Below are 24,585 nucleotides of genomic sequence, written 5' to 3'. Positions count from 1 at the left end.
AAAGTCTCCATCTCTTTCCCACGGACCACGTAAGTCCTCACCCTGCTGACTCTGATGCCATGCTAGCCAAGTTCCGCAGCATTGTCAGAGATGAGATAACGGCGGCCTCCCGAAAGCTTTCCTCAGATCTGGTCCGTGGCCTCAAGGAGATAGGCCACCGCACCAATCAATTGGAACACCGCACGGATCTGGCCACCACTGTGTTGGAAGGCCATGAGGAGGAGGTAGACAGAATGTCCGCAGAAATAGATGCTTTCAAAGATAAATTAGAGGACGCAGAAAATAGGGCCCGCAGGGACAACCTTCATATCCGCGGCATCCCCGAAATGGTCACTGACCTGCAGGGAACAGCCACAGCCTTTTTCCAAGAACTGGCCCCTGAGATTCCGGTGGACAGGCTGGAATTTGACCGTATCCACCGGTCACTGGCCCCTAAACCCTCCGACGGTCCCCCGAGGGATGTTATCATCAAATTCCATTATTATAGGACCAAGGAGAAGCTCTTACAGTCTGCATGAGAGCAGCGGGACATCTCTTTCCAAGGCAACCCCCTCCAAATATTTGCGGACCTTTCGCCGGTCACCATTGCCAGGCGCGAGGTCTTAAGCCTTATCTCCAAGTTCTACAATCAGATCAAGTATAGATGGGGGTTCCCCTTCAAACTTTCTTTCTCCCATCAGGGTCGCCAGTTTCATGCCACCACCCCATCAGGCCTAAAACATCATCTCCAGGATCTGCAACTGGACATCCCTCTGTCCCAGCCGGATTGCCCAGGCTTCAAATTCCCGACCAGGCCCAGCCAGACCTCCTCGTCAATCTTCTCAAGCATCACAAAGATCACAATCTGGATCCCAGGCACTGCGGGACTTGCAGGCCCAACGTTTCCAACATGCCAATAACGGATGAAAGTCCCCATCCTCCCTTGATGTGCATTTCACTTGTTTTTCTTCTTTTTTTTTTGGTCGGTGTGTTACTGTTCTTGTTTTAAATTCCAACCTAACTTGAGGAGCCCAGCAGCTTGTCTTGGAGGACGTCCACCTGCCGTACCTTTGCCCTATTGAGTCGACTACTGCTTGGCAGGGGTGGGCGTTGCCCGACCGTAGACTGCCCCACTTGTGAGATGGCGGTCCCAGGCATGGAACACCCCATATGGGATCCCCTGTTGGGTCTCCGGCACTGGTCTGCCCCCCAAACCACTTCTACCATGCTGGTGGATCTCATGGACTGGAGGGTTCATCAGGCGTAAGACATGACTTTTAAGATCTGTTGGGGTGGGGGGAGAAGGGTAAATGGTTTTAGGCTAAGGACACACCTCCACTGACTGTTATGTAGGTTGGCTGTTTTTGATTACACACCGAGGCCCTTCACTACTGTGCAGTGGAGTGATAGGGCTGGTGCTTTGATTTTGTTGTGGGGTCCCGGCCCACCCTCTGGGGTGGATGGTCTTGTGGCTGTCGCCCCGCATCTACACCTTCAAATATTAATAACGCATTGAGGTTCTCATACTGTAATTCATTTTAAACTACTTATATTGATGCTATTTCTAAGTATTGTTTAAATTCTATGTTCATTTTGTTTAAGTTGATTCTATTATCTTCACTATAGGTCGGTGGTTCCGACAGACCACTGCTCCCCTCAAACGTTGGCACCTGGCTAAGATACTTGTCTTGGCTATGGTCCCACCCCACTGTGGGCTCTGTTGCCCACGACGTGATACGTCAATGTACACACTACATGCTATTCTCTGAGTTCTTCTCGGTATTCCTATATCTTATGTTCTTTCTCATTTTTACTATTCTTCTCTCTCCCTCTCCCTCTCCCTTTCCCCATTCCCTCGGACCCTGGGGTGTGCGGATGGAGTAATCCATAATGTCACATCTCAGACCCAATGACTCTTCATTGGTTGTCCCTGAACGTTCAGGGCATGAATTCCCCCCAAAAACGGGTTAAGGTTTTTAACTACCTTAAGCAACAAAAAATTGACATTGCCTGTTTGCAGGTAACACACTTTTCTTCCTCTTCCTGTCCCAAATATTTTGCGGCAAACTATCCCCAAGTCTATACGGCTAATGGCCCCACTAAACAGAGAGGAGTCCTTATAGCTATACATAAATCAATCCCATTTATCTGTAACAAGCAAATAGCTGACCCTAATGGTAGATACCTTCTCCTGCAGGGTTCTGTTCAGGACAATGAAGTAACTATTATGACTTATTATGCCCCGAATGACAATCCGGGCCCATTTCTGTCTCATGTCTGCTCCTTGTTGCAGGTCCACCAGAGAGGCACCCTCCTGTTGGCGGGTGATTCTAATGTGACGCTCAATCCTGCCCTTGATAAATACCCGGTGGATCTTAAAGCCCCCTCCCTTGCTTCAAAAAAAGTCTTGCTAACCCTACAAAATTTTGATTTAGTGGACATAGGGCGAGAGCTTCATCCCATGGGCAGGGACTATACACACTATTCCCATCCTCATCACTCTCATTCTAGAATCGATCATTCGTTTGTGTTACGGAAACATCTCCCTTTAATAGAATCGGTCTCGATTTTAGCAGTCCCTTGGTCAGATCACGATCCTGTTCTAACCGTCTGTCGCTCCCTACATAGCAAACCACAACATGCTCCATGGGTAATGAATGACTCACTTTTATCCTTCAAACCGATCCTCGGCGAAATCCAAGAAGCTTCTGCAGAATATTTTAGACTCAATGCAGGTTCTGTCTCGTCCCCAATAACACTATGGGAGGCTTATAAAGCTGTCCTCCGGGGTCGCGTTATTAGAATAGCGTCCCAACGCAAAAGAGAAAGGATTCAGGCCTGACGCAAGTTAGAGCAGAACTTGGAGGACCGATCGGCGGCCTTTAAGTTAACCCCCACCCCTGCTAATCGCAGATCTTTAGACAAAGCCTGCACAGACTTGGATCTATGTCTGACAGATGATGTGGACCATTCCTTACGTTGGGCCCGCCAGAAATGGTATGCTAAGGCAAACAAACCCAATGCTCAGTTGGCCAATAGGCTACGCACTTTTACCCCGAAATTTACCCCCATAACCTTGCGCACCCGCCATAACATCCTCACGGGGAACCCCCAGAAGGTCTTGGAAGAATTCTGCCATCGCCTTACCAAACTTTACTCCCCCCAAATCACTCTTCAATGCAGGGCCTGAATGCTTTCTTAAAAGAGTTATCTCTACCTTCCCTATCCAAATCCCACATCTCCCTAACCGAGATATACAGGTCCCTGAGGTTCTTCAATGCATTAAGGAACTGAAAGTGGGCAAAAGACCAGGCCCAGATGGTTTCACTGCTTTGTATTATCGAAAATTTGCTGAGGTTCTGGCCCCACACCTAGCGGCTATGTATAACTCGGTCAAAGGAGGTCACACATTTACACCAGATTTGCTCACTGCCAACATAGTAATGATCCCTAAGCCAGATAAGGACCATTCTTCCTGGGCAAATTTTCGGCCAATCTCTTTAATAAATATTGATATGAAGATATTGATGAAAATTCTGGCCAATCGCCTGAACTCCTTTCTACCGTGCCTGATAAAAAAGGATCAGGTGGGATTCGTCCCCCGTAGGCAGGCGGGAGATGCCATTAGACGACGCCTCCAAATCCAACATATAGCTCACGAAAGATCCCTAGAGACAATGTTTCTTTCTTTAGATGTCAATAAAGCCTTCAATACCTTATCCTGGCCCTATTTGACACAGATCCTCACTCATTATGGTTTTCGCACCTCCTTTTTGAGTTGGGTCTCAGCCATATATCGCTCCCCCCAGGCTAAAGTGCGTTACTATGGATATGAATCGCCTATTTTCCCTATTAAGAGGGGAACACATCAGGGATGCCCGCTCTCCCCACTTTTATTTATACTAGCACTTAAACCCCTGGCAGAGGCCATACGCTCTCACCCAGATATATCAGGAGTAGAAGTAGCAGGCACCGCGCACAAATTGTCACTGTTTGCGGACGACATTTTATTAACCATTACTAAACCTAGAATCTCCCTCCCCAATTTATTCTCTCTCTTAGACTCCTTTGCCTCATTCTCAGGCCTTTCAGTTAATCCGGCAAAATCTAAAGCGATGTCTATCAACCTTTGGGCCCTGGAACTAGAATCCCTACAATCGGCATTCTCATTCCAGTGGTTAACCTCACTACCCTATTTGGGTATTAAACTTACTCCGAGATACTCGGGATTGTACCAAGCCAATTTTCCCCCGCTTTTCCGAAAGCTGGAGGCTATGCTTGCCTCTTGGTCCACACTCCCGATTTCTTGGTTCGGCAGAATAGCGACAGTACGCATGACGTACCTCCCTAAATTACTCTATTATTTTAGAGTTCTGCCAGTCCATGTGCCCCCCCCATATCATTCGAATACATCAACGTAAAATTATGCAGTTTATATGGGGCCCTAAGAAACCCAGGATCAAGAGGCAGGTAATTTACGCGCGCAAAATCAATGGTGGCCTTTCAGTTCCTAATTTACGAGCATATTACATGGCTGCAGGTATTGCCCCAATATCTCACCTCCATGAGAAACAACAAATGCCACTATGGGCCACCATGGATTTAGTCGACGCACACCCAACACCTCTAGCTTCTCTTCCATGGCTTCCTAAAGCACATCGCCCCTCTACCATAGGTCCCTGTCTGGCTCACTCTCTTAAACTGTGGGATGCGGTCAAGTACTCAGCAGGCCTAATTTCTCCTCATCTCCCATTACTTCTCCTCCTCCACTGCCCTTTATTTCAACCAGGTTGTGATAATCCATTGCAGTTTAAATGGTGGTCTGATAATGACTTTACAGATAGCCACTCGTTATTCACCCCAACCAAGATCATCCCTTTCGCTGCTTTACGCTCCTCACATGATATCCCCCTTAAGGGACATTATAGTTACCTGCAAATTAGGCATTTTCTCCAACAACTTACAAAATCCCAATCGGCCCCCTTTACCATGACCCCATTTGAAAGTCTTTGTAGATCGCGCCCCCAATCCTCGGGTCTGATCTCCCTCATATATATTGCTATAATTAACTCCAAGACACCACCATTGAGACCTTATCATCTTCAGTGGGAGGCTGAACTCGGAAAACAATTGGACCCGGAGGATTGGCAAGGTATGACTATTATGCTATCCAAATGCTCTAAGAATGTTCTCTTCTTGGAGAACGCCTACAAGGTCTTTTATAGATGTTACTATACCCCGGCTAGATTAGCAAGCTTCATCCCATCTTATTCCCCCCTCTGTTTTCGTGGGTGCTCACAGGAGGGCACGATGGCGCATATCTGGTGGACCTGCCCCAGGGTTTGCAGATTATGGGTCAGAGTATACACACTACTACGCAATCTTTTTATTACCACTATAAAGCGGGACCCTTTTGAGGCCCTCTTATGGAAACCAATTGCAGAACTTCTTCGTCCTGAACGCCAACTAGCAGCACATATTTTTAACGCAACTAAATTGACCATAGCAAGGGCCTGGAAAACTCCGAACCTCAGTTTTGAGGCAGTTAAAAACTGTGTGAATGATATCATGGTAAATGAGAAAAGAAAATTTAACTTGATTTTGTTTCTGTTTTTTTTTTTTTTCTTTTCCTTTATTACCTATGCAATGTTACATATTACAATAACATCTCACTAGACATTCTTTAAATGTTCCAGAGTGTTTGCTAACATAATATTCTGTGTTTGCAGTTTACCACTTGGCTAGTAAGCCGAGATGAAGACTCTTCTTAATATGTCGCCTGGCCTCGGCCTTGAGTGGCCTGAGACCTGGCTTAAATCTTTGAATGTCAGTATTACCTGCCGGATACCGGCAATTTTATACCCGTTAATTCTAGATGTATCCATCACTGTTTTGTACTATTCTGTTGATATGTATTTTCAATAAAACTCTTTGTACAAGAAAAATGCCAGTCACCACAAGGACACACAGAAAACAATTGTTTCTTGTGTGTCCCATTCACACAGCAATGCAGCCTGGAGCTGCGCTGCAGCATGCTGCGATAAAGTGCAGACATGCGTCATTTTATCGCATCACACTTTACAGAACTTAATGGCACTGTACAGCAGCGCAGCACATTTCACTGCTGTATAGCGCCATGAATGAAGTGTACTTTTGTACACTTTAGATAAAGTTTGTACAAATACAAAAATAAAAGGAGCTGTGTGTGATGCCCTGAACCGCGCACCACACTGCCCCTTACCGCAGTCAGGAATTGACAGCTGTCACAGAGATAAAGCATTCTGGTAGCTGTCTGTTCCTGTGTAAATAAAAAGCAACTATGTGGAACTACATATATTTGGGGCACGAAATCCATTACTGTCAATTGAGAAGTGACCTTAATGATCCATGTAATTGGTCAGGATAAAACAACATAACTGTAAATCATACCTAGACCAAGTTTGTCTGGTGTATGGTGGTAAAACCATTGCATCTCCCTGCAGCATCTGTGGCTGTCTAAGAACTTAAATTGTTCAATGACTATATACAGTATCTCACAAAAGTGATTACACCCCTCACATTTTTGTGCTTTTCACAGATGAGAAGAAGTTCACCCTGAGCACATGTGACAGACGTGAATGGATCTGGAGAAGCCATGGAGAACGTTATGCTGCCTGTAACATCCAGATCTGGGAAGAAATTCCCCAGGTCACCATCTGTTGTCTCATTAGAAGCATCTCCCAACTTTGTCAGGCATGCATACAAGCACGTGGGGTCATGCAAACTACTGAGTACCATTTTGAGTTGCTGCGCTGAAATTTCAGCAAAATGCAGTAGCCTGCTGCATGATTTTTTCACTTTTTTTTTTCTTTGCAATGAAAACATAACAATGAAAACATAACTTCACAGAATAGGTAGTCCACACAATATAGCATATAATTGGACAGTATCTGAATACATCCTACTGGGTATAGGGTCACCCAGAGAATAAAGTTATAGGTGTGCAGGGATCTCCGTTTCTAGATTGTGTAAGTCTAGGAGTCCACATAGGCGGATTGTGTGATCACTTGCACTTCGATAGAAATTAATTATTCTTGAAAAATAGTTATTAGTACGTGGGGGAAGTGTATTGTGGGGTAATCCCACTGAGGTCGAGACATACCAAATTTTGGATTATAATGGAGAAAAGAGATAAAAGGGAGAACAGAGAGAGAGAGAGAGAGAGAGAGAAAAAAGGTAGGGGGGGTTATGTGGAAAAGGGAAGAGGGAAGTTCCACCTAGGGGGTGAGGGGCATCCTATGCTCATCAGGCAATGCGAACATCAGGTTTAAAGTTGAAGCTTCTGACACTCATTAAGACCGAGCTGTATAGCGGAGGTATTCCTCCGCTATACAGCGGTGCGCGGTGAACGTTGACAGGAAGGGTTGAAAATTCAGGGGGAAAATGTCATTTAAGTTTGCAGGAATTCCTAAATATTGGATTGTGCGAGTGGCCCGTTTAAATGGGAAGAAGGGGCATATACCTGCATTCATGTGCTGCGTCCAAATTATAAAGCTTTGAGTAAAAATCTCAAAAAGCATCTGCAGTCTGGCAAGGCATGGATCTTGGACCCTGAGGGGGTTAGAAGAGCAGGGATGTACGATTGAGTGCGTTTATTTTCTCAAGGCATTGGCCAACAAACGGCCACATTTATCACAGTACTCGTAAAAAGAATGACGAGCCTTAAGTAGGACATGTTTAGCCTCATACATGGAGTGCTCCCTGATCCGGATCAACTCTGCTTCTATAGTATGGTCAGGTTGACCTTTATGTTGCTTCTCCAGTTGCTTCTCATACACATTTTATTCTTGTCCACTTTAGCTATGAGTAAGCATCTAATGATGTGAAAAGCGTTAGCAATAATACCCTGTTTTGTCTCCATTTATGTGACTGTATTTTGGATTTTTTATGTTCTTCAATAAAGGTGCCTTTCTTCAGAGTGTGGCAGTCCAGGAACCTTTTTACCTCTGCTTCTCCAGGGCATGGAGTTTTGTCAAAAGGTCTGATAAAGTTTTGGTGCAGCGTTATTTAGCCACACAGCCATGCTTTATGAGGATCACCCAAATGTAGCGTTTATGAGCTGACCACACAGAGACAGGATTAGATACGGAGTCAGTATTATCTGCAAAATAGGAGTGAATTTCTCTAAGGATCTCTGCTGCTGTTTCAGGGTCTCTAAGAAGTGTCTCGTTCAGGCGCCAAGTTGGTGTCTTGAGAGAAAAGCGTGGGAGGACAAGCTCCAAGAAAAGTGGAGCATGATCAGAAAGTGTTATATGACTGATATCTGCTTTAGAGGCCAAGGTAATCATGCAATGTTTCAGTAAAAAAAAGTAGATTCTACAGTAGGATCTATGGGTGGAAGAGTAGAAGGAGTAATCTCTTTCTTGTGGGTGGAAAATTCTCCAGATATCGATTGGTGAGCATGCAGCAGGTCTTTCAGGTGATGTTATGCACTTTGGGGTAGAGAGGATGAGTGCACAGAGGAATCCTTTGAATGATCTAAGGTGAGGTTAAAGTCCCCCCCAAGACAAGAGTGCCTTTAAGGAAAGACTATAGTGTGGTTAAAAATGCCTTCAGTACCTGGGGTTGGTTTGTATAAGGAAGGTAAATGTTTGCAAGGGTAAATGTGTGAGAGTCGATTGTAGGCCACCGGGAAATGCTTGCTAGTAAGTCTAGGGACCCTGTCTGCCCAGAAATGTGTCGCTTGGAGGAAAGCAATATGCGCCCTATGTCTCCGGAGTTCAGCTAGACAGCTGGTTCGCTTCTTAGGGGAATTCAGTCCTTTAACATTCCACGAAAGGAATTTGATAGCCATTGCATCTACAAACGCCTATTCCCTAGGTGGGGGGAAAGAAAAAAAAGGGGGGAGAGAGGGGGTTAAGCCAAGGGGGAGAAGAGAGGAGGTGGTGGTGAAAGATAGAGTGAGAGATTGACAAGAAGCAAGTAGAGAGGGGTATTCATACAGTTCATAGGAGAAGTCAATTGTCAACATCAGCTGCCTTCAAATAATATTAAGGGATCTGTGCCCGAAGAGCCTGGAGTGGGCCTGTCTGAGAGCGACGATTGTTCCAGTTTCTTTAAGGTCTGCCATCAAGTGGCCGATGCTGTGGGTTCAGCGTTACAGTAGTCAAGAGCCAGTTGGGAATAGGCATTGGGTCCTTTCAGCAAATGTAAACAGATTTGGGAGCTCAGAGGGATGACGTAGTGGGAAGGTGTCAGGACCCTTACAGACAATAAGATTAAACGGGTGTCCCCATTTGTAATTGAGACCTTTCTCCCCAAGGCCGTCTAGAAGAGGTTTAATGTCCATTGCATCATCAAGGTTCTCCTAGATATATCTGGGGGGAGGTGGATAGCTGGATTCCAAGGCCCCCACATACCAGACCCGCCGCAGAAATTCCTTTTGAGGTTAAAGGAGTGTAGGTAGCAGATCACGTCTCTGGGTCTGTCTGACATGTTAGATTGTGGGCTCAGTGTTCTGTGAACCGGGTCAATAATTATGTCCGTATCAGGTAGGAGGCCCAGGTAACGGTTAAAGATGGAGGTCACTGTCAGATGGAGCTCTGATTGTGGGATGGACTTAGGGACTCCCCTCAGACGTATATTCTGTCTGAGTCTGCAGTTCCCTAGGTCGTCTAGGAACAACTGTAACTGTATAAATTGGTCAGTAAGCTCGTTATGAGAGGATTGCATAATTTGAATGGACTGGGACATTGCTCCCTGTTCCTGTTTAACTGCTGAGACATGATAGTCCAGTACAGAAACTTCCTGCTTAAAAGTCTGTATTTCACCCCTCATCACTGTCTCCATTCTAGTAGCAAGTGTTCATCTCTTGTAGGAAGCTGTTATAAGAGTGCCCATAGCTTATGTGCAGGATCAGCACTAAATGGAAGCTCCATTTCCTAAGATGATATAGTGGGGTTACTCACTGTGTCCTGTAGCAGTGCATTCATTCCTTACCCTTCTTTGGCCCCTGCTGGGTTGAGACAGCACTCAGTGTGGGAGGATGAGGTATGGGGAGAGACATGTCCTGGGCTGAATAGATCCTCTTCCAAGTCGGTCGAGACTGCCAGAGATCTCAGGAGGCAAGGATAAAGGTTGCTGATGGGAGAGTAGGGCAGCATGGTGAAGTCATCTTCTGGCTGTAGTGAAGCTGCAGAAGCAGCCACATCTCCCTCCATATCCTCGGCTGCGTGGCGGACCGGTGCTATCCTGGAGACCATCGGAGTAGAGGCAGCTGTTTTTTGCAGCTTAAGGAAACGATCCACACTGTGGATGGTGTATATATATCGTTGATCCAATCTTCTGTGTGTCCGGGGTACCGGTGAGTACAAGTAATGTGCAGTAAAATATCATTTGTAGGCTGCAGGGGAGCCGCTGGCCAGGAGCTATAAGAACAAGCATCCTCACATCGCCATGCCTAGACCATGCCCCCCCTCATTTTTTCACTTTGATTTTTGGGGTGTCTTTGAATTCAGTCCTCTGTAGGTTGATAATTTTTATTTCCATCAAACAATGTGGCATCCTTTCCTTCCTGACACATTACCCAGTCCATATCAGTATAGATATCCAGCATGATATTTTTCCCCATTGAGATCTGATGTGTTTTTAAAAGTGTTTTTAAAGTGTTCCTTTCATTTTTTTGAGCAGTGTATATATATATAGATATATAGATATATATATCTATATATCTAGATATATAGATATATATATCTAGATATATTGATATATATATCTATATATATAGATATATATATATATCTATATACAGTATATCTATATATAGATATATATATCTATATATATAGATATATATTTATGGCTGAAGCCCTATGGCCGATATGGATACGAACAACATAAACTTATGATAAGACTTACAACATGAAATGGACCTGACGTGTGCCTTGGTCTGATGGCCGGCATACCAAAATAAGGGGGCATACCCAAGATTAGAAATGAATATTTGTGAAAGAGAAATGATTTGAGAAATGCCCTAAAAAGGGGATGGGAGGGTGGGTATCGTTCACAGGAAACCGACGAAGACCACAGGCGAGCGGGCTGGTTAAATACCCCCCCGGGCCTCTCCCATAAATTCAGGCCAGCACACTGGCCTTCTTACTTATGGTTGAAGCCCTATGGCCGATACGGATACGAACAACATAAACTTATGATAAGACTTACAACATGAAATGGACCTGACGTGTGCCTTGGTCTGATGGCCAGCATACCAAAATAAGGGGGCAAAAACATTCAGGTAGGGTTAAGTTTTTATTGGTTTAGTCTTGTTTATTGAGCGAGTTTGGTAAATGCTTGTGACATTTCCACCTGAGGATTGGGTATGTCAGACTTCCACCTGCCTAATCTCTTAATAACATGATATGAGACCCCATGACGAGATGCTGTTGAGGCTGCTCCGATACGGAAAGAGTGACCGAAGTACTGAGTGGGGTTGAGGTGTAGGTTGCGGAGAAGAATCCTCACGTGTTCCAGGAACTGGCTGGCATTTAAAGGTTTGACCGGAAAGGGTAGAAGGGGACTAGAATCTGACTGTTCGGGCAGGAGTGACAGTAGGCGGTTAAGTATGGTAACTGGACACCAGCTATTGTTAGTTTTGTAGAGGTGGATATCTACCCCCAGGCCTGATTGCTGGGTTTTGGTTACCGCAAGATGGAGGACGAAATGGTCTTGGTAGTTATTGCAGGTGAACTCACCAGGCCGCAGGAACCCGTAGTAGGCCAGATAGATAGCTGCTTGTATGACCAAGCTAGGGAGAATACCAAACGGAGAACTGGCAAGGATAGTGGACATGTCTCTAAAGATGTCACTTGTTATAGGCAGGCGTTAGGCCTTGACTATTGGCTGTTGTTTCCGCATGCCACGTAGGCTGGCTCGGATCGCATGGCTTGAGAACAAGGATGGTCTTGAGGGATCTTGTAGAGCCAGAAAGTGTTGCATGCCAGCTAAGTATAGGTGGACTGTATTGTGGGACAGGGCCAAGTGACTATGGCAAAATGAGATAAAGGCCAATATGTGTTTGGCGTCTGTCGTAGTTCCCCCTGAGCAGTTTGCTAAGAATTTGTGGAAAGTGCTCCAAGCTATATGCTAAGCTTTGAGCTTGTTACGGGACAAAGACTGGTTGATGAGCTGGGTTGCTCCACGGAGATGCTGTTCTAGTCCAGAGTCAGCTGAGACCAGGCAGGGATACAGGCTGATACAGGGTCGGCTCCGGGAACCCGCCGAAAGAAGGAGGTGCGCAGTGCGTCTGCGGAAAGGTTGCATTTGCCCAGAATGAATGTACAGTGGATGTTGAATTGTTGCTGAAGGGAAAGTTGTACCAGCTTGCGTAGGAAGGACATAACCAAGAGTGACTTAGACCTGCCTTTGGTAATGATATCTGCTGTAGCCTGGTTGTCGGTAGTGAAGGCCACAGTTTGCCCTGTCCAGATATGACCCCAGAGCTGGGCGGTTGCCATGATCGGGTAAAGCTCGAAGAGAGAGGAAGTCAGGGTAAACCCGGGGATTGAAAGTATCTCTGGAGGTCAGGGTCCTGGAAACCAATGATGGCCAAAAATTGCAGCGAAGCCTGTGGAAGCTGCGGCATCTGTTACCACCTGCAGTGATTGGTGTGATATCGAAGGTATAAACATGGATATACCATTCCAGGTGGAAATGAACTCCTCCCACATTAATAAGTCTGATATTGCTGCAGTGTCCAAATTGAGGATCTGATCGGGGTCCTGTGCTTGTGAGAGGTAGACTAATGCCCCATACACACGGTCGGATTTTCCGACGGAAAATGTGTGATAGGACCTTGTTGTCGGAAATTCCGACAGTGTGTAGGCTCCATCACACATTTTCCATCGGATTTTCCGACACACAAAGTTTGAGAGCAGGATATAAAATTTTCCGACAACAAAATCTGTTGTCGGAAATTCCGATCGTGTGTACACAAATCCGATGCACAAAGTGCCACGCATGCTCGGAATAAATAAAGAGATGAAAGCTATTGGCCAATGCCCCATTTATAGTCCCGACAGACGTGTTTTACGTCACCCGTTTAGAACGATCGGATTTTCTGCCAACTTTGTGTGACCGTGTGTATGCAAGACAAGTTTGAGCCAACATCCGTAGGAAAAAATCCATGGATTTTGTTGTTGGAATGTCCGAACAAAGTCCGACCGTGTGTACGGGGCATAAGAGGCGTGACACAAAGGACTGACCCTGGGAAATGATTCACATGGCGAAATTGGGCATGCCCAACAGGGACTGGAGCTGCTTTTTAGTACATCCTCTTGTGTGGGTGAATTCTTGGAGAACTGACCTAATTCGGTTTCATTTGTCAAGGGGGAGGCTAGCCTGCATAGAGCAAGTATCTAGGTTAACTCCGAGGAAGGTGATGGAGTGTGCTGGTCCGTCAACCTTGTGTTCAGCGATGGGGACATTAAGATTCCCAAAGACTAATCTCAATTTGTTGAGGTCTCCTGGGGGGCATGCTGGGCTGTTCGATTAACAAGAAGTCGCCCAGGTAATGGATGACCTCTTGGCACTGAGCCTTATGTATAAGTATCCAGGTGAGGGTCTGTGCAAAAGTGTTGAAGAGCCAGGGGCTGCTTTTAGAGCCAAAAGTCAGCTTGGTAGTGAAGTAGTACGCCTCTTTCCACTTAATGCCATGCCAACACCAGAGGGACGGGTGGATAGGCAGGAGTTTAAAGGCATCTGAGATGTCGGCCTTAGAGAGCCAGGTGCCTGTGCCTGCTTTGATAATGGCCTGAATTGCCATGTCTACGGAGGCATACTTCAGGGAAAACTCCTCGGAGGGAATTAGGGAATTCAGGCTGGGAATGTGGGAAGAATGAGGCGTAGACAGGTCGTACACCAAGCGAGCTTTATTCGAGAACTTGCCCTTGACAAGCTCAATAGGGCTAACTCTCCAAGTGATGAAAGGGGGCTGTGTAAAGGGACCTATGATGTAGTCTCGCTCCAGTTCGGCCTGTAATAGCTGGTCTATGGCCTGCTCGTCGGTGGCCGCTGAGCGGAGGTTCCTGCATTCATAGGTTGTATGGGGCAGAGAGATGAGGCTGGTGTGGAACCCTGCTGTAAATCCTTGGATAAGGAAGGTGGCCAGGGAAGGAGTAGGGTGTGAGGAAAGATAGAGCCCCAGCCACAGGACATTGACTCGGCCTAGTCATGCCTTCTTCTGCTGCTTGACCTCGCATGGATTTCTCGGGTATGTCCTCTGGCATATGATGCAGATATGGAGCAGGCAACATTGGCTAAAATTACATGAGGCGTAGTTGTTACAAATGTCTGCTCCTCCTACGGTCCGAACAGAGCGTCCGAACTTGTCCACTTGGGACGTCTGTGTGGGGGGCCAACGGGCCTTGCACTGCACCGGAGATGGAGGGGAACTCGAATGGGCGAGTAACTGCCATGTTAGCGCACCAGGCAGCGGTGTGGGAGGAGGATTGGCAAATAGCGCACAATGGTGAGCGCATGCCAGGAAAGTGACGGCAGAAAAATTCAGTGTCCAAAAGGCTCCAATCCATGCCTGTCTGAAATTGTGCCAGCCTGGCTGCTGCTTTTGCGGAGAAGGAATGATGGTAATCATAAAACGAAAAACCTCCGTATTTGTAGCCCAAGTCCACCATGGTGTGGAGATATAGATCCATCTCTTCCCTTCTGCTGGGGGAGGCTGAGCATAAGACATCCCTGACCATGCCGAAGGCCAACACAAACTCTGGTACGGACAACTTTCGGTTGAGGCTAGGATCTTTGGCCTTGAGGACCACTGACACTTCTCCCCAGGTATAGGCTTTGTTCTCTGCCAAGTCTTGGACTGAAATGAGTAGGGAGGCGAGTTTGACGTCCTTGTCATCCAGGATGTCCTTCCTAATGCTGGCTGGGACCAGATGTGCTGTGCAGATAGTGGGACTTGTCCCTGTAGTACCTGCAGGAAGGGGTGTCAGAACCGGCACTGTAGGTGGGTCAGGGATGGTCGTGGCCGGGCGAGCCTCGAAGAGTGCCACTCTGGCTTGGACATCCATGACTGTAGTCAACAAAGATGACACCATGGTGTGAAGTTGGGATATAGCAGCGGAAATTGTTTGGAGAGAAGCCTGTTGAGTACTGGGCCCAGCTGTGGCTGCATACGTACCTAGCTCCTGTCCTTTTAAGAGGGGTGTTTTTTTGTTTTTTTTACCTGGGGGAATACCGTCCAACCTGGTGCAGGGTGGACCTACTGAACTTGACTGACCTGAAGAGAGAAATAACATATGACAACTGGTGAGGGGTTTGACTATTTGAATTGAAAAGGTGACTTAAATGACTGACTTGTGTAACTTTGCAGTGCGTTTATGCGAGTTTGACGATCTGGAGTGGTTGTGAGTGTTTTTTTTTTCTACTTGATGCGACTATTGCATGAAATTAAATGAGTGAAATGTTAATGCCTGGATGAGGGCACAAATCAGTGCCGCGACTGCGACAAGCGAGTAATCAAACTGTGGAACATGAAAATGAAATGAAATGAGGCCAAGCCAACTGGGGCACGCCGAGACGAATCGGTGCATCTCGGATGCCACCGGTTCGAATCGGAGCACGGTATGTGACAGTAACATGAATGAACTGTTTGCCATGACAGAGGCACGAAACGGTCGAGCCGCGGCTGCGACTGAACCCGGACTCTGGAGCATGTACTGAAATGAGGCCAAAAACAACTGGGGCACACCGGGACGAATCGGTGCATCTCGGATGCGACTGGATTCGAATCGGAGCGCGGTACATGACGGTGAACTGAAATGATTTGCCATGACAAAGGCACGAATCGGTCGGCTGCAACTGCGACTGACTACGAACCGGACTCTGGAGCATGTACTGAAATGAGGCCAAAAGCCCTGGGGCACGCCGGGACGAATCGCTGCATCTCGGATGCGACTGGATTTGAATCAGAACGTGATACGTGACAGTGAAATGATTGCTATGACAGATACTCGAATCGGTGAGCCGAATCTTTTGCGGCTAACAACAAAAACGGCCTCTGGAGCATGTACTGAAATGAGGCCAAAAACCCTGGGGCATGCCAGGATGAATCGGTGCATAAGGATGTGACTGGATTCGACCCGGGACATGATTCGTGACAGTGAAATGATTGCCATGACAGAGGCCTGAATCGGTGAGCCGTAAACTGCGACTAACAATGAACCAGACTCTGGAGCATGTACTGAAATGAGGCCGAAAAACAACTGGGGCACACCGGGACGAATCGGTGCATCACGGATGCCATTAGATTTGAATCGGAGCGCGGTAGTGACAGAGAAATTAGTGAAATGATTGAAATGGTTGAAATGATTTGCCGACTCGTGTCTGACTGAGACACGAGTCGTTGTGCCGCGATTTGTGACTGGCAACAACCTGTCTGTTGACGACGGTCACAAAAGCCTTGAGAACTTCAAAGATGGATCTCACAAACGCTAACGAATCTCGAATAGTCGGCCTAGTGACGTAGTATCGCGCACAGGAAACCGACGAAGACCACAGGCGAGCGGGCTGGTTAAATACCCCCCCAGGCTCCTCCCATAAATTCAGAAGCCCTGACCTGGGGTGGCACAGAGGAGACCCTGGACTTGGGGGATTCAGAGGAGTGAGAGGATGCACAGAAGGCCCTGGACTAGGATCGGGTACAGAGGAGGCCCTGGACTGAGGGGTGCAGAGGAGGCCCTGGACTAGGAGGGGAGTACACTGGAGGCCCTGGACTGGGGGGTGTAGAGGAGGCCCTAGACTTGAAAAGTGGGGTTGATAAAGGACCTGGATTCAGAGAGCAGGGTGCAGAGGAGGCTCTTTGTGGTTTACCTGCAACTCAACTGACCTCAATCTTCACTTCTTCCTCAGGATTCCTGCAGGTATTTCTATCTGCTGCTTTCTCCTAGGCGGGTATGGCTGGTGGCTGGTGGCTGCTGCTGTCCCTAGGGCAGGTATGGCTGGCGGCTGCTGCTGGCTGTCCTCCAGGGCCGGTACTGCTGGTGGTGTCTGCTGGCTAGTACTGCTGGTGGGTACTGATACTGCTGCGGGTCCTGCTGGTGGCTACTGCTGCAAGTCTTGCTGGTGGGTACTGCTGGCTGGTACTGTTGGCGGGTACTGCTGCAGGTCCTGCTGGTGGGTACTGCTGGCTGGTACTGCTGCAGGCCCTGCTGGTGGGTATCCCTGGTGTATGGTACAGCTGGTGGGTACTGCTGGCACTCCTGGTGGGTATCCCTGGTGGGTACTGCTGGCACTGCTGGTGGGTACTGCTGGCACTTTTGGTGGGTCCTGCTGGCACTGTTGGTGGGTCCTGCTGGCACTGTTGGTGGGTACTGCTGGCATTGGCACTGTTGGTGGGTACTTCTAGTATAGTTGATGGGTGCTGTTGGAATGGCACTGGCTGTGGGTCCAGCTGGCACTGGGTACTACTGGCACTGGCGGTGGGTACTGATGGCACTGGGTGCTGCTGGCACTGGCGGTGGATACTGCTGGCACTGGGTACTTCTGGCACTGGCAGTGGGTACTGCTGGCACTGGGCACTGCTGGTGGGTACTGCTGTCACTGGGTACTGCTGGCACTGGCAGTGAGTACTGCTGGCACTGTTGGTGGGTACTTCTGGCATTAGTGGTGGTCACTGCTGGCACTGTTGCTGGGTACTGCTGGCACTATTGCTGAGTACTGCTGACACTGTTAGTGGGTACTGCTACCACTGTTGCTGGGCACTGCTGGCACTATTGCTGTTTACTGCTGGAACAGTTGCTGGGTACTGCTGGAACTGTTGCTGGGTACTGCTAGCACTGGGTACTGCTGGCACTGGTGGTGGGTACTGCTGGCACTGTTGCTGGATACTGCTGGCACTAGCGGTGGGTACTACTGGCACTGGGTACTGCTGGTGGGTACTGCTGGCACTGGGTACTGCTGGCACTGGTGGTGAGTACTGCTGGCACTGGGTACTGCTGGCACTGGGTACTGCTGGCAGTGTTGCTGGTTACTGCTGGCACTAGCGGTGGGTACTGCTGGCACTGGGTACTGCTGGTGGGTACTGCTGGCAGTGGGTACTGCTGGTACTGTTGGTGGGTACTGCTGGCACTATTGCTGGGTACTGCTTGCACTATTGCTGGGTACTGCTAGCACTGGCACTGGGTACTGCTGGCACTGTTGCTGGGTACTACTGGCACTGTTGCTGGGTACTGCTGACACTGATACTGGGTACTGCTGCCACTGTTGCTGGGTACTGCTGCCACTGGCAGTGAGTATCCCTGGTGGCTGCTGTCCCAAATCACGGGTTCCCGGCCTGCCATCCCCAAGCATCAGAGTGACAGGAGCACTGGAGGAAGCATGAGGCTGCAGTAGAGAGCAGAGCCTTTGCTTCCTGTATAGCTCCTGTCACAGGAGGAGTACATTTGGTATCACTTGCCCCCCCACGTTCTTCACACTGATGCTCAGGGATCGCAGGTCGGGAAACTGCGATCTGGGCTTGTCGACCCACCATTCCAGATCATGAGATGGTGGGCCACATCAAAAGGTGCCGTGGGCCAGCAGTTGGGCACCCCCATTTTAAATGTTGGTCCAGGCTGGAGGGAAAGAGTTAATGTGTGTGGTGCTGTTTCTAGGCTTTTTGGATCCAGCCTACCCACTGGTGATATAAATAACGGGGAAGGCTGGGTTCAGGAGAGCCTCGCATCACATTGGCATTACATGCTCTGATTGCTGGAGGAGGACTGCAGCGCCTTGCAGTCCATTGGAGGCACTAGGGGATCCAGAGATCATCCAGCACTTGGGGGATGCCAACATGGACTACTACCTTGTAGAGGTATGCCTGGGCTGCTAGCTAGGTTTAATAAGGGATGTTCATCTTGGACTCTACTGCTAAAAACCATTTAAATAAAGTTGCATCAACTATTCTGAGCCTGGTCTGAAGTTATTTAAAGGTTGTTGGTTCCAGCGTAACAAAAGAACTTGGGTCAGTAAGGTACTTGTGGGGTATGAAGCTCTGCTTCTACAAATGGAGTTGCTATGGGTAACCAAGAACTAGAAAAAAAGCATATTGCAGCCAGTCGTAAAGCATGGCACCTGGTATAGGTGGTGGGTCCTCCGGTAGCGAGGGGATCATCGTTCTGGCTCCCTCCCCAGCGCTTGTTTTCTAATAGCAACCAGAGCCAAACCTGTAACACGGAGATCCATGACCTGGTTACTGGTTACAGGGTACAGGACGGAAATAAGTGCACGTATAAGGTCTGGACTAGGTGCAGGACCCCATTCCATTACTGGGAGTGAGGGGTCTGAGGTACGCTGGACTGGTGGAGAGGGCGTGGGCTCAGCAGCATCCCTCCTAATTCAAACATACATCAAGCTACAGTGTGTAGTGATACGGGAAAGAATTTTTCCATTTATTACTGCACGCAGTGTTACGGCTCATCTCTAATGCCGCGTACACACGACCAGTTTTCTCGTCGGAATAAACTCTGAAGGTTTTTCCGACGGAGTTCTGAAGGAGTTCCGCTGAAACTGTCTTGCTTATACACGATCACACCAAAGTCCGACCGTCAAGAATGTGGTGACGTACAACACGTGCGACGATACTAAAAAAAGGAAGTTCAATAGCCAGTATCCAATAGCTTCCGTCTCGTACTTGCTTCAGAGCATGCGTCGTTTTTGGTCCATCAGAATAGCATAAAGACGAGCAGTTTTCCTGATAAGAATTGGTTCCGTCGGAAATATTTAGAACATGTTCTATTTGTAGGTCCGTCAGAATTTTCGAAAAAAAAAGTCTGATGACACGATCAGAATATACGATAAAAAGCTTCCGTCTGACTTTTTCTGTCGGACATTCCGCTCTTGTGTACGCGTCATAAGTCGGGGAGCTGCCTAATATTAGACTTTAACATGACCGCAGTCTCTACCTAATCACAGGTGTTGGTGAGAGCTTGCATGGCGAAAGAACCCCCACGTGCATGGCAAGTGGCCCTGCCCCAACAGACAAGATAAATGAAACAAATAGAAGAGAATGTTACCATAGGTTGTGTAATATGAGGCTTAGTGTTGCCCCATTAAACCCTACTGCCCAAGGGTTCTGCACTAAAAAGGACATAATGGAACATAGCACTGCTGATCTCTTTTGCATTTATATCGGCAAGATGATGATAGAAATATAAGTTTCTTTTAAAGGCTGCACGTAACACCTCAGGAACATTCACAGTTAGTTAATCTTAGCACCCAAGCAAAATTTAGCTTTCATCATTTCAGAAAAATGAAAGATACTGTAATCTATGCTACTATACTGTACACTTTAGGTTGTACTTAAATAAGTAAGGACACTTTCTGGGAAATCATAAATATTGAACACCTTTGTGAACACAACCTAGACTGGAAGTCTGGCAACTTTGGAATTTTTCAGCTGGCATATCTAAAACTGCCTGCAAGCCAGGCCCAGACTAGCCATAGGGCACACCAGGCGCTTGCCTGGTGGGCCGGGGGCCTCTGGGCTGAATGTCTTAGGAAAAGCGGCCTCTTGATGACTGGGCCGCACAGTGGGAGGTGAGCAGTGGCCACGGTCTGGACTAAGCTAACACAGACCCCTGCCACTGCTCACCAACCGCTATGCGGCCGTGCCTAAAGCAGTGCTAGTGCCAGCAATCTATGAAGTGCAGAAGAAGGCAGGAGAGACAGCTCCTGTGAAACACAGGAAGTGCCTGCAGGGGACAGACACCTTCTGGGCCGTCCGCTGGATATATTGCTCTCAGGAGGCAAAGACGGCCTCTCTTCTAACACCATGACGGCTGCACAGGGAGGAAGGTGAGCACAGTGAAAACCCTAAACTGATCCAGTGTGTTACAGCCAAAGTCCTGCTCTGTAGCAGCTGGAAAAGGGGGTGGATTGGGGCTGTCTCTTTGCTAATCTGGGGCTGTCTCCTTGCTGGTCTAGGGCTGTCTCCTTGCTGGTATGGGGCTGATCATTGCTGGTCTGGGGCTGTCTCTTTGCTGGTTTGAGGCTGTCTCTTTGCTGATCTGATACTGTCTCCTGCTGGTCTGGGGCTGTCTCCTTGCTGGTCTAGGGGTCTCTCTTTGCTGGTCTGAGGCTGTCTCTTTGCTGCTCTGAGGCTTTCTCGTTGCTGGTCTGGGGTTGTCTCTTTGCTGGTCTGGGGCTGTCTCCTTGCTGGTCTGTGGCTGTCTCCTTGCTGGTCTAGGGCTGTCTCCTTGCTGGTCTGGGGGTCTCTCTTTGCTGGTCTGAGGCTGTCTCTTTGCTGCTCTGAGGCTTTCTCGTTGCTGGTCTGGGGTTGTCTCTTTGCTGCTCTGGGGCTGTCTCCTTGCTGGTCTGTGGCTGTCTCCTTGCTGGTCTGGGGCTGTGTCCTTGCTGGTCTGGGGCTGTCTCTTTGCTGGTCTGGGGCTGTTTCCTTGCAGGTCTGGGGCTGTCTCTTTGCTGGTCTGGGGCTGTCTCTTTGCTGGTCTGAGGCTGCCTCCTTGCAGGTCTGGGGCTGTCTCCTTGCTAGTCTAGGGCTGTCTCCTTGCTGGTCTGATGCTGTCTCCTTGCTGGTCTGGGGCTGTCTCCTTGCTGGTCTAGGGGTCTCTCTTTGCTGGTCTGAGGTTGTCTCTTTGCTGCTCTGAGGCTTTCTTGTTGCTGGTCTGGGGTTGTCTCTTTGCTGGTCTGGGGCTGTCTCCTTGCTGGTCTGTGGCTGTCTCCTTGCTGGTCTGTGGCTGTCTCCTTGCTGGTCTGGGGCTGTCTCCTTGCTGGTCTAGGGGTCTCTCTTTGCTGGTCTGAGGCTGTCTCTTTGCTGCTCTGAGGCTTTCTCGTTGCTGGTCTGGGGTTGTCTCTTTGCTGGTCTGGGGCTGTCTCCTTGCTGGTCTGTGGCTGCCTCATTGCTGGTCTGGGGCTGTCTCCTTGCTGGTCTGGGGCTGTCTCTTTGCTGGTCTGGGGCTGTTTCCTTGCAGGTCTGGGGCTGTCTCTTTGCTGGTCTGGGGCTGTCTCTTTGCTGGTCTGAGGCTGCCTCCTTGCAGGTCTGGGGCTGTCTCCTTGCTGGTCTAGGGCTGTCTCCTTGCTGGTCTGGGGCTGTCTCTTTGCTGGTCTGAGGCTGTCTCTTTGATGGTCTAAGGTTGCCTCCTTACTGGTCTGGGGCTGTCTCCTTGCTGGTCTGGGGCTGTCTCTTTGCTGGTCTGGGGCTGTCTCCTTGCTGGTCTGGGGCTGTCTCCTTGCTGGTCTGGGGCTGTCTCCTTGCTGGTCTGAGGCTGTCTCTTTGCTGGTCTGAGGCTGTCTTCTTGCTGATCTGGGGTTGTCTCTTTGCTGGTCTGGGGCTGTATGTTTAGGTGTGGTGTATTTAGGGCAGCCCTACACATGACAATCACACAAAATAAGTGCAAACACCTCTATTTTAAGTAGCGCCACACAAAAACAGATGATACTTTGCACCACAGTGCTCTTGAAAAAAAAATGCATAACTAATACACTGTATCTCACAAAGTGAGTACACCCCTCACATTTTTGTAAATATTTTATTATATCTTTTCGTGTGACAACACTAAAGAAATGATATTTTGCTACAATGTAAATTAGCGAGTGTACAGCTTTTGTTACCGCTGGCAACAAAAGTGAGTACACCCCTACGTGAAAATGTCCAAATTGGACCCAATTAGCCACCCCCCCACTGGTGTCATGTGACTCATTAGTGTTAAATTTGGTGTTATGGCTCTCACTCTCTCATACTGGTCACTGGAAGTTCAACATGGCACCTCATGGCAAATAACTCTCTGAGAATTTGAAAAAAAGAATTGTTGCTCTACACAAAGATGGCCTAGACTATAAGAAGATTGCCAAGACCCTGAAGCCTACAGTCAAGCATAGTGGTGGGAGTGTCATGGTCTGGGGCTGCATGAGTGCTGCCGGCACTGGGGAGCTACAGTTCATTGAGGGAACCATGAATGCCAACATTTACTGTGACATACTGAAGCAGAGCATGATCCCCTCCCTTCGGAGACTGGGCCGCAGGGCAATATTCCATAATGATAATGACCCAAAACACACCTCCAAGATGACCACTGCCTTGCTAACGAAGCTGTGGGTAAAGATGATCGACAGGTCAAGCATGTCTCCAGACACAAACCCTATTGAGCATCTGTGGGGCATCCTCAAACGGAAGGTGGAGGAGCGCAAGGTCTCTAACATCCACCAGCTCCGTGATGTTGTCATGGATGAGTGGAAGAGGACTCCAGTGGCAACCTGTGAAGCTCTGGTGAACTCCATGCCCAAGAGGGTTAAGGCAGTGCTGGAAAATAATGGTGGCCACACAAAATGTTGACATATTGGGTCCAGTTTGGACATTTTCACTTAGGGGTGTACCTACTTTTGTTACCAGCGGTTTAGGCTAGACATTTTGCAATTCATTTTGTTCCGAATTCGTTTTTCAACAAAATTCAACAAATTCGTTAATTCATAAATATTTGAATTAACGTAAACCCATTTAACAAATTTTTCCGAAAATTCGTAAATTCGAAAATTTGTAAATTTGTAAATTCAGAAATGTGGAAATTCAAAAATCCGAAAATTTGAAAATCCGAAAATTCAAAAGAATGAAAATCCGAAAATATGAAAAACCCAAAATTCGAAAATCAGAAATAGTAACTAACTAATAATAACTATTACTAACTATTAAATTATAGGTATTGGAATTTACTTTCAAATTTGGCTGTTAGTGAACGTAACGAATACGAATTCATCTAAAGTTCAAAATAACAAATGGCGCATCTAAATGAATGGAACATAATGAATTAATAATAATAAATAATAATAATAATAAAAACATTTTATTGTTATTATTTATTATTATTAATTTGCTACATTCCATTCATTTAGATACAGCATTCGTTATTTTGGATAATTCGTAACTTCGGATAAGATAAATTTGTATTTCTTACATTCATAAACAGCCAAATTTGAAAGGAAATTCCAATACCTATAATTTCATACTTATTATTAGTTAATTAGTTATTATTTTGGATTTTCAAATTTTCGGATTTTCAAATTTTTTAATTTTTGAATATCGCATCTAAACGAATGGAACATAACAAATTAGAATTTCTTCTGATGTTACAAATTTATTCGAAATAACGAATTTCGAACGAATAACCCAAAAAACAAAAACAAAAAAAAAACAAGCAAATGACACGAAAACAAACACATTTTTTCGGCAGTGCACATGTCTAGTTTAGGCATTAAAGACTGCGTTGACAGCAAATTTACACTGTTATAGAAGCTGCATACTCACTACTTTACATTGTAGCAAAGGTAATTTCTTAAGTGTTGTCACATGAAAAGATATAATAAAATATTTACAAAAATGTGAGGGTTGTACTCACTTTTGTGGGATACTGTGTGTATATATATATATATATATATATATATATATATATATATATATATATATATATATTTTTTTTTTTTTTTTTTTCTCAAATGAACAGTTTATATACTAGGTTTAATAAGATTGCTTTGTCTAGTATAAATTTGCAAAAGGCTATTCTTGTATATATTCATAATAATAAATAAAAACAAATGACTTGGATGGGAAGCACATCCAAATCGAAT

Source organism: Aquarana catesbeiana, linkage group LG04 (genome assembly GCF_042186555.1).
Source record: "Aquarana catesbeiana isolate 2022-GZ linkage group LG04, ASM4218655v1, whole genome shotgun sequence".
Lineage (NCBI taxonomy): Eukaryota > Metazoa > Chordata > Amphibia > Anura > Ranidae > Aquarana > Aquarana catesbeiana.
The sequence above is the reverse complement of the archived record's forward strand: the minus strand, read 5'-3'. Positions refer to the sequence as shown.